The 7,500-nt window shown below is 37.6% G+C and overlaps 1 protein-coding gene across 38 annotated transcripts in view; it reads right to left on the minus strand.

Moving 5' to 3' along the window:
• The window catches only part of Mef2 (myocyte enhancer factor 2), a 790,604-nt gene that overhangs the window by 73,884 nt on the left and 709,220 nt on the right, over positions 1-7,500 (minus strand). For 3 of the 38 annotated variants that reach the window (XM_067106419.1, XM_067106426.1, XM_067106443.1), the window contains exon 1: positions 156-243. The exons of 31 other annotated variants lie outside the window; for them this stretch is intronic. The gene's annotated coding sequence lies outside the window, so the exon portion shown is untranslated. Of the gene's footprint in view, positions 244-7,500 lie in introns of those variants that run through there. 4 more of the 38 variants (XM_067106418.1, XM_067106425.1, XM_067106442.1 and 1 more) reach the window with 2 other exon arrangements.

The following is a 7,500-nucleotide window of genomic DNA, read 5'->3' on the forward strand; positions in this document are numbered from 1 at the left end:
AGACCAAAAAAAAATATATATATATTTGTACAGGCTCACGCACTACCACACGCACGAATAATATGCGAAAAAAAAAAGAGCGGTGACAACAGAGAGGGAGGAGGAGGAGGAGGAGGAGGCCGAGCGGTTGTTGCCGTTGTTGATTTGGTGCTGACCTCCCGACGTGGCGTGGCACTCTAGCAAACGGGTGGCACTAGACTGGGGTGCAACGCGACTGCTCCTGGAGACGCGCGCTCACTGACTGAGGGGACGAGTCCACACGGGGAGAGAGAGAGAGAGAGAGAGGAGGCCCGACACAGAGAGAGAGAGAGAGAAAGAGAAGGGAGGGAGAGAAAGAGAGAGAGAGAGAGAGAGAGAGAGCCAGCCCCGGTAGGCACTCCGAGCAAGAGAGGGGTGCCACACCACTACCTCCGTTCAGGCACTCATAGTGAGGGGAAGAGCAGCCAGTGAGGGGTCGGCCGTCTGCCCCCTCTGAGTCACACACATGCTACCTCGAACAGACATACATACACACACACACACACACACACACACACACACACACGCGCGCGCACACACAAACCTTCCATTCCTTTGCCCCTTCCCATAATTCTATAAGCTTCGTAACTAGAACTAACTAGCTTGCAAACTAATAAAGCTATCTCTCTCTCTCTCTCTCTCTCTCTCTCTCTCTCTCTCTCAGGGCACGAAAGGCAAGGTAATCCAAATGAAATTCACGCTCCGCCTACGGAGGAAGATATAATAAAAGAAAAATTATTAATTAATAAAATGCTGACTAAGCAAAAATAATAGTTGACTGGTGAAAGATATATTAGATGAGTCCTACCGAGGAATCCTCAAAGGAACGCTGACGAAGGATCGTCGAAGGAATCCAAGCGAAGGATCTTCGAGGGAATTCCGGCGAAAGATCTTCGAAGGAATCCCAGCGAAAGATCTTCACAAGGAATCCCAGCGAAGGATCATCGAAGGAATCCCGGTGAAGGATCTTCGAAGGAATCTCGGCGAAGGATCTTCGAAGGAATCCCGACGAAGGACCTTCAAAAGGAATAATGGCGAAGGATCTCCGAAGGAATCCCGACGAAGGACCTTCAAAAGGAATAATGGCGATGGATCTTCGAAGGAATCCCGACGAAGGATCTTCAAAAGGAATCCCGACGAAGGATCTTCAGAGGGAGCCTTTAAAGGGTAAACGATAAAGGGCAGACGATCGAGGCGAACCGGAAGATGGGAAGTGTTACGTTATCCTTCCGGAAGGAACATGAAGGATTAGAAAAAAATGGAGAAGCGAGGGAGAAAAGGGGAGAATGTAATAGGGACGATAAAAGAGGGAGACAGAGAAAAGCGAGAAGAAGTGGGTAAAAAGAATGACTGTGGATAGATGAAAATAAAAGTAAAAAGAATAAAGGTGGGGAGGTAAAAGGAAAAGGAATAAACGACGACGGAAGGAAATGAGGATTACAATAAGAGGGAGAATTGATAAATGAGGGAGAGGAAAAGAAGGGGAAGGGAGGAAGAAAAGGGAGAATGGATCCTGGAGGAAGGAGGATAAAAGCATCGGAAGAAAGGAATAAACCGAGAAGAAGGAGGGAGAAAGAAAAGAGGGAACAAAGACAAGAAACGGGAAAATTAGGTGAATGGGAAGAAAGGAAGGAAAAGCGACAACAGGTAAGAAGAAACAAAGAGGGAAGAAATGGAAGACGGAACAAGGAACAACGGGAATAAAAGAGGGAGGAAGGAAGGAAGGAAGGAAGGAAGGGTAAACAGGAAATTATAAGAGGAACAGAAGGGGGGAGAGAGAGAGAGAGAGAGAAGATAAGGACGGAACAGGAAGCGATGGTATGCATGGATGTGAGGTAATGAGAGAAGATGATGAGAGAAAAAAGTCTGGGGATGGGAGGTAGGGGTTGAGGTGAGGAGGGGGAAGGGGGTGGGGGGGGTGCATGTCAACACACGCCGTCTAATGAGGGAAAAAACCAAATTACCACAATGATAACACCGGGCAAAGATGTTATCCATAATGTAGCTTTGTTTCATCCTACTGCAACATTGCAAGTCATCCTATGAGAAACAGTCTCTCTCTCTCTCTCTCTCTCTCTCTCTCTCTCTACGGTTACTGATTCCACAAGTTGCTGCCTTCGTTTTTTTTTTTTTTTTTTTTTGTTATTTTGAAATGAGGTTGCCAGCCCTACCACGAGGAAGTTCAGGGGGCTTATGCGCCGACGGCCTCTTGTAGTTCCTGGCTTCCACCCACCCACGTAATGAACAGACTCAATTCTGCCTAACTCTAATGACAGGATGACTGAAAGTATAGAAGTGTTAGCAGACAATTATATATATATATATATATATATATATATATATATATATATATATATATATATATATATATCAAATATACACATATACATATAAATATATATTTATATGTATATATATACGCAAATATATACATATATATATATATACATACGAATATATATATATATATATTTATGTATATGTATATATATATATATATATATATATATATATATATATATATATATATATATATATATATATGCGCGTGTATGCGTATTCATATAAATACGTTCTTCACAGCCAGAGAGTGAAAACGTTTCCACCACACTACTTTATATTCGAGAGCATTTCCAAATCCCATTTCATACCCTCCATCTTCTATTGCATCCACAGCGAAACGTCACTGAATACGCATTTTTTTTTTTTTGGTCCCTTTCTCAAGAAAGGAAAAATCACTCCAATTGTAGGACACAAGTTATTGTGAGTGATTCTTCAGGGTTAATATTAGAGTTTAACCATCCAGATGACCTGGTGGGTTGAATTTCCCGAGTAGGCTACAAGAACTGCAGTTTAAAAGCATCGTTGAAGTATGTTCCACGCTCACTTTTTCTAATATACGCAGACGCGCGTATTGTAATGTCGAGACAATTCATTTTTAACAATTGTGTGATTATGTACATGAGTAGTCTGTCTGTCTGTCTGTCTGTCTTTCTGTCTTCTCTCTCTCTCTCTCTCTCTAGTTACGTAAAACCTTGTGGAATTCAGGTATTGAGATATTAGTTTGATCCATTTTTAATACGGTATTTACAGCGAGGTATGACTTGATGTATTTGTATTTATGTATACATAAATAATGTATATATATATATGTGTGTGTATGTACATGTGTGTATATATATATACATTATACATACAACATATATATACATATATATATATATATCCAGTATATACAGTATATATACATTTATATATATATATATATATATATATATATATATATATATATATATATATATATATATATATATATATATATATATATATATATATATATTAACTTTAACATACACAATTGTTCTGTGCATTAGTAGAATTGAATGAGGTCCTTTTTTAGTAATATATTTATATATATGTATATACTGTTTACAGATATATCAAGTCATGCCTCTCTGCAGATACCTTAAAAATGGATCACGCTAATATCCCAATACGTGAATTCCACAAGGTTTTACGTAACGAGAGAGAGAGAGAGAGAGAGAGAGAGAGAGAGAGAGAGAGAGAGAGAGAGAGAGAGAGAGAGAGAGAGAGAGAGACTCTGCTCGCAGCACATAATCATATATACGCAGCAAAAGCAAAGCACAAGCAGCCAACACTCAATATGTAGACATGCCGTGCTTGAAAGCCATAAAGGAGCTTAACGATACACTAAAGCAAGCGGAAATCTCTTGGTCGGAATATCAACAAACCATTCACAGGACTCCTCCCTGATTCTATCACTGCATATTGTGGTCCTGGTGTCATGTGAGGCTGGCGGTACACACACACACACACACACACACACACACACACACACTTGGCATTTCTCAGAAGTGGGCTGGTTGATCGTTATGCAGTTTCTTCGGGTGACTGGGCGCAGATGAGCTCCAAATAACTGGTTTTATTTATTTTTTTAAATTCTATTTATCGGTGATTTTTATTAGCTGTGGCAAAACGTATCGCCTATTATTTTTTGCGTAACAAGACTATTTTTTTGCAAGTGGTAAGAGTACCACCTTTTATTATTTTTTATTATTTTGATAAAACTGTATTTGCGTACCGATTTTTTTTTTCAGAATCATCGTTGATTTTTAATAGCTGTACCTACATAACTTGGCTTTTTTTTTTTTACAAGCGTATCACTTTTTATTTTTTATTTTGATAAACTGTATTTGAGTACCGATATTTTTTTTTTAAATAACTGCATGTCCATTTTCTTAACTCTACTCATCGTTGATTTTTAATAGCTTTATCTGCATTACTATGCTTTTTTTTTTTTTTTTTGCAAATGGGAAGCGTACCACCTATCATTTTTAATGGTAAACTGTATTTGCGTAGCGGTATTTTTTAAAACAATGCCTGTCCATTTCTGTCATTCTTCTCATTGTTGATTTTCTAAAGGTTGTCACTGCTTTACTATAATAAATATTTAATTTTCTTTTTTTTTTTGCATGCGGCAAGCGTACCACTTTTATTTATTCATTTATCTTCAAACAACGATATTTGCGTCGCAGTATTTCTTTTTGCGAAAACAACTTTCGGCTTGCAATGCTTACAAAATCATATTTTACCACCGACTACTGATGAAGGTTTAGCTGAAATATCAGTGCTCATGCCAATATCAATTTCCATTTCAACCTGCATTTCTGCATTATTCATTACGGCACTTTGTCCACTACTGCCATTTTTGATATCTCTAACGAAAATTCCATTACTTAACAACAGAGTGTTGGCAGAGCTTTCATCCAAAAGGCTGAGTTCTATTTTTCTGTAAAAGAAAACTGTTGTGCCGGCTTTGTCTGTCCGTCCGCGCTTTATTCTGTCCGCCAACAGATCTTACAATCAACTTAGGCTAGAGGGCTGCAAATTGGTATGTTGATTATCCACCCTCCAATCATCAAACATACCAAAATGGAGCCCTCTAACTTCAGTAGTTTTTATTTTATTTAAGGTTAAATTTAGCCACAATCTTGCTTCTGGCAACTATATAGGATAGACCACCACCAGGCTTTGGTTTAAATTTCACGGGCCGCGGCTCAGACAGCATTATACCAAGACCTCCGAAAGATAGATCTATTTTCGGCGGCCTAGATTATACGCTGTAGCGGCTGTACAGATAACTCGATTGCACCGGGAAGAATCTTTTATATTTATTTACTTATTTTTAATTTTGCTCATCGATGATCTATTTAAAAAGCTGTCTGCAAACTAACTACATTTTGCACATTTTTGCTTTTGGAAGCGGCAAAAGAAACTGTTTTATTTATTTCCTTTATTTTTAGTAAATTACAGTATACTTACGTAGCAGTATTTGTTTTGGTGGAGACAAGCGGAACACTACAAAGTCAGGCAAACAAGTGGTTAAATATTAGTAACTATATTAATATCCGTTTTTCCAGTTATATTTCTGTACGTTTGTATTAACTATAATAGCAACTGTTCGACTTCTAACAATTCTGAATTGGATATAGAATTTAGGCCAGAGGCCAATCACTGGGACCTATGAGATCATTCAGCGCTGAAACGGAAATTGACAGTAAAAGGTGGGTGTGAAAGGTGTAACAGGAGGAAAACCTCGCAGTTGCACTATGAATCAATTGTTAGGAGAGGGTGAAAAGTCAGATGGAAGAAAGAGAATACGAAAGGAGGTTCAGTAAAAGCAACGAAAGGGGTTGCAACTAGGGGTCGAAGGCACGCTGCAAAGAACCTTAAGTAATGCCTACAGTGCACCGCATGAGATGCACTGACGGCCCTACCCCCCTACGGAACCTAACAATTTTGATTCCTAACGAAAATTCCATTACTTACCAACAAAAGTGTTGGTAGAGCCTCCACCCAAAAGAGACTGATTCGAGCTTGCCTACGGACGCACGATCGTTCTCCGATCAACAATTTCAACCGAGTGAAGTTAATTAGCGACTATTATCCTTTACATACGAGCGGCGAGGCTTGCCAACAGAACTCCCCATAAATCATACCTCGAGCGTGAACAAGAATGTAATTATGCTTACGATCAATGATATTAGGTTGTCATTGTCGATGCAAATTATTTTGACGAAGAGTTGTGAGTCACACTTCCAGAATCTCGGGAGATGGTTTAGAAACTTTAGATGGAAGGTGAAACAGATAAATAAATACATAGATAAATAAATAAAAATAGATAAATAAATAAATAAACAGATAGATAGATAAATAGACAGATAAATAAATACATAGAAAAATAAATAAACAGATGAATAAATAAAACAAAATAAAATAAAATTCAGGGAGCGCACACTCAGCCAGTATTAAATCCCTCGGCACATATTTTTATAAGTTTGAGACAGCTATTCGTTTTGTTCAGTTTTTTTATTTTTGGTATAAATCATCTAATTATTATATAAAAAAAATATTGTTTTATCTTAAAAATTAGAAAATGTAAAATCATTTCTTACTGCCCGACATAAGTTCAGTTTTTGATATAATTTTCGTAAATTATTTCTCACAAACAGACAAACTTTAAGTATAAATTCCTCGGAGGAAGTTAATGGAGCAAGGGGCCAAAGGACATTGCAAAGAACCTTTAGTACCGCATACGGTGCCATCGTTAAGGCACGCTGTAGTCAGTAACACCCTCTAATGGGTAGCAAAACTTCATTAATTAAATTAAAAAAATGATGACCAGTGGTGACATGGACCATTCATGATGATAAATGTAACATGTAAACACTTTAATTTACATAATCATGCTACATTTCCTGCACTTAAAAACATACCCACTGGATATCATGAAAACCAAATACCACGAAAATGTAATCCCGGTGCGTATATATATATTTAAACTTGAAAATCAGAATTCCACAGCATGTTCTCGAGATTGTAAAGTTATGCGAGTCTGGAAGGCTACAGTAATTGGAGGACTGAGTTCCTTTTCCTTACTTATTTTGTTAGCCATGTGTCAACTGCTGGTTATATATTATTGTGAGTTCGTCGAACTTTTCGTAGATTACTGAGATATTACAGTACTCTTCATTTCCTGGCTCGTTTCTCACTTTATTTTCTTCTACTCAAGAGCCAGTTTTTGCGTTGACTTTCATGGATGCGTTAACATCTTTGGTGGTAATAATAATAATAATAATAATAATAATAATAATAATAATAATAATAATAATAATACTTTGAAAGGAAGGAGTTTGGGTATGTGTGTGTGTATATATATATATGTCTGTATATATATATATATATATATATATATATATATATATATATATATATATATATATACAAATCATGAAGCTATAAATGTCGTTTAATATCTAACTCATCGCTACTTGGTGGCTCAGTGGGACCGTCGACTGTCCAGGGATCGAGACCCGACGGTACCGATCCATTTATCACTTAAAAAAATTCCCCTTCGTCGGTAATTCCCCATCGGGGACATTCCCGAAGTAGCGTGAATTA

The sequence above is a fragment of the Macrobrachium rosenbergii genome, chromosome 7 (genome assembly GCF_040412425.1).
Source record: "Macrobrachium rosenbergii isolate ZJJX-2024 chromosome 7, ASM4041242v1, whole genome shotgun sequence".
NCBI lineage: Eukaryota > Metazoa > Arthropoda > Malacostraca > Decapoda > Palaemonidae > Macrobrachium > Macrobrachium rosenbergii.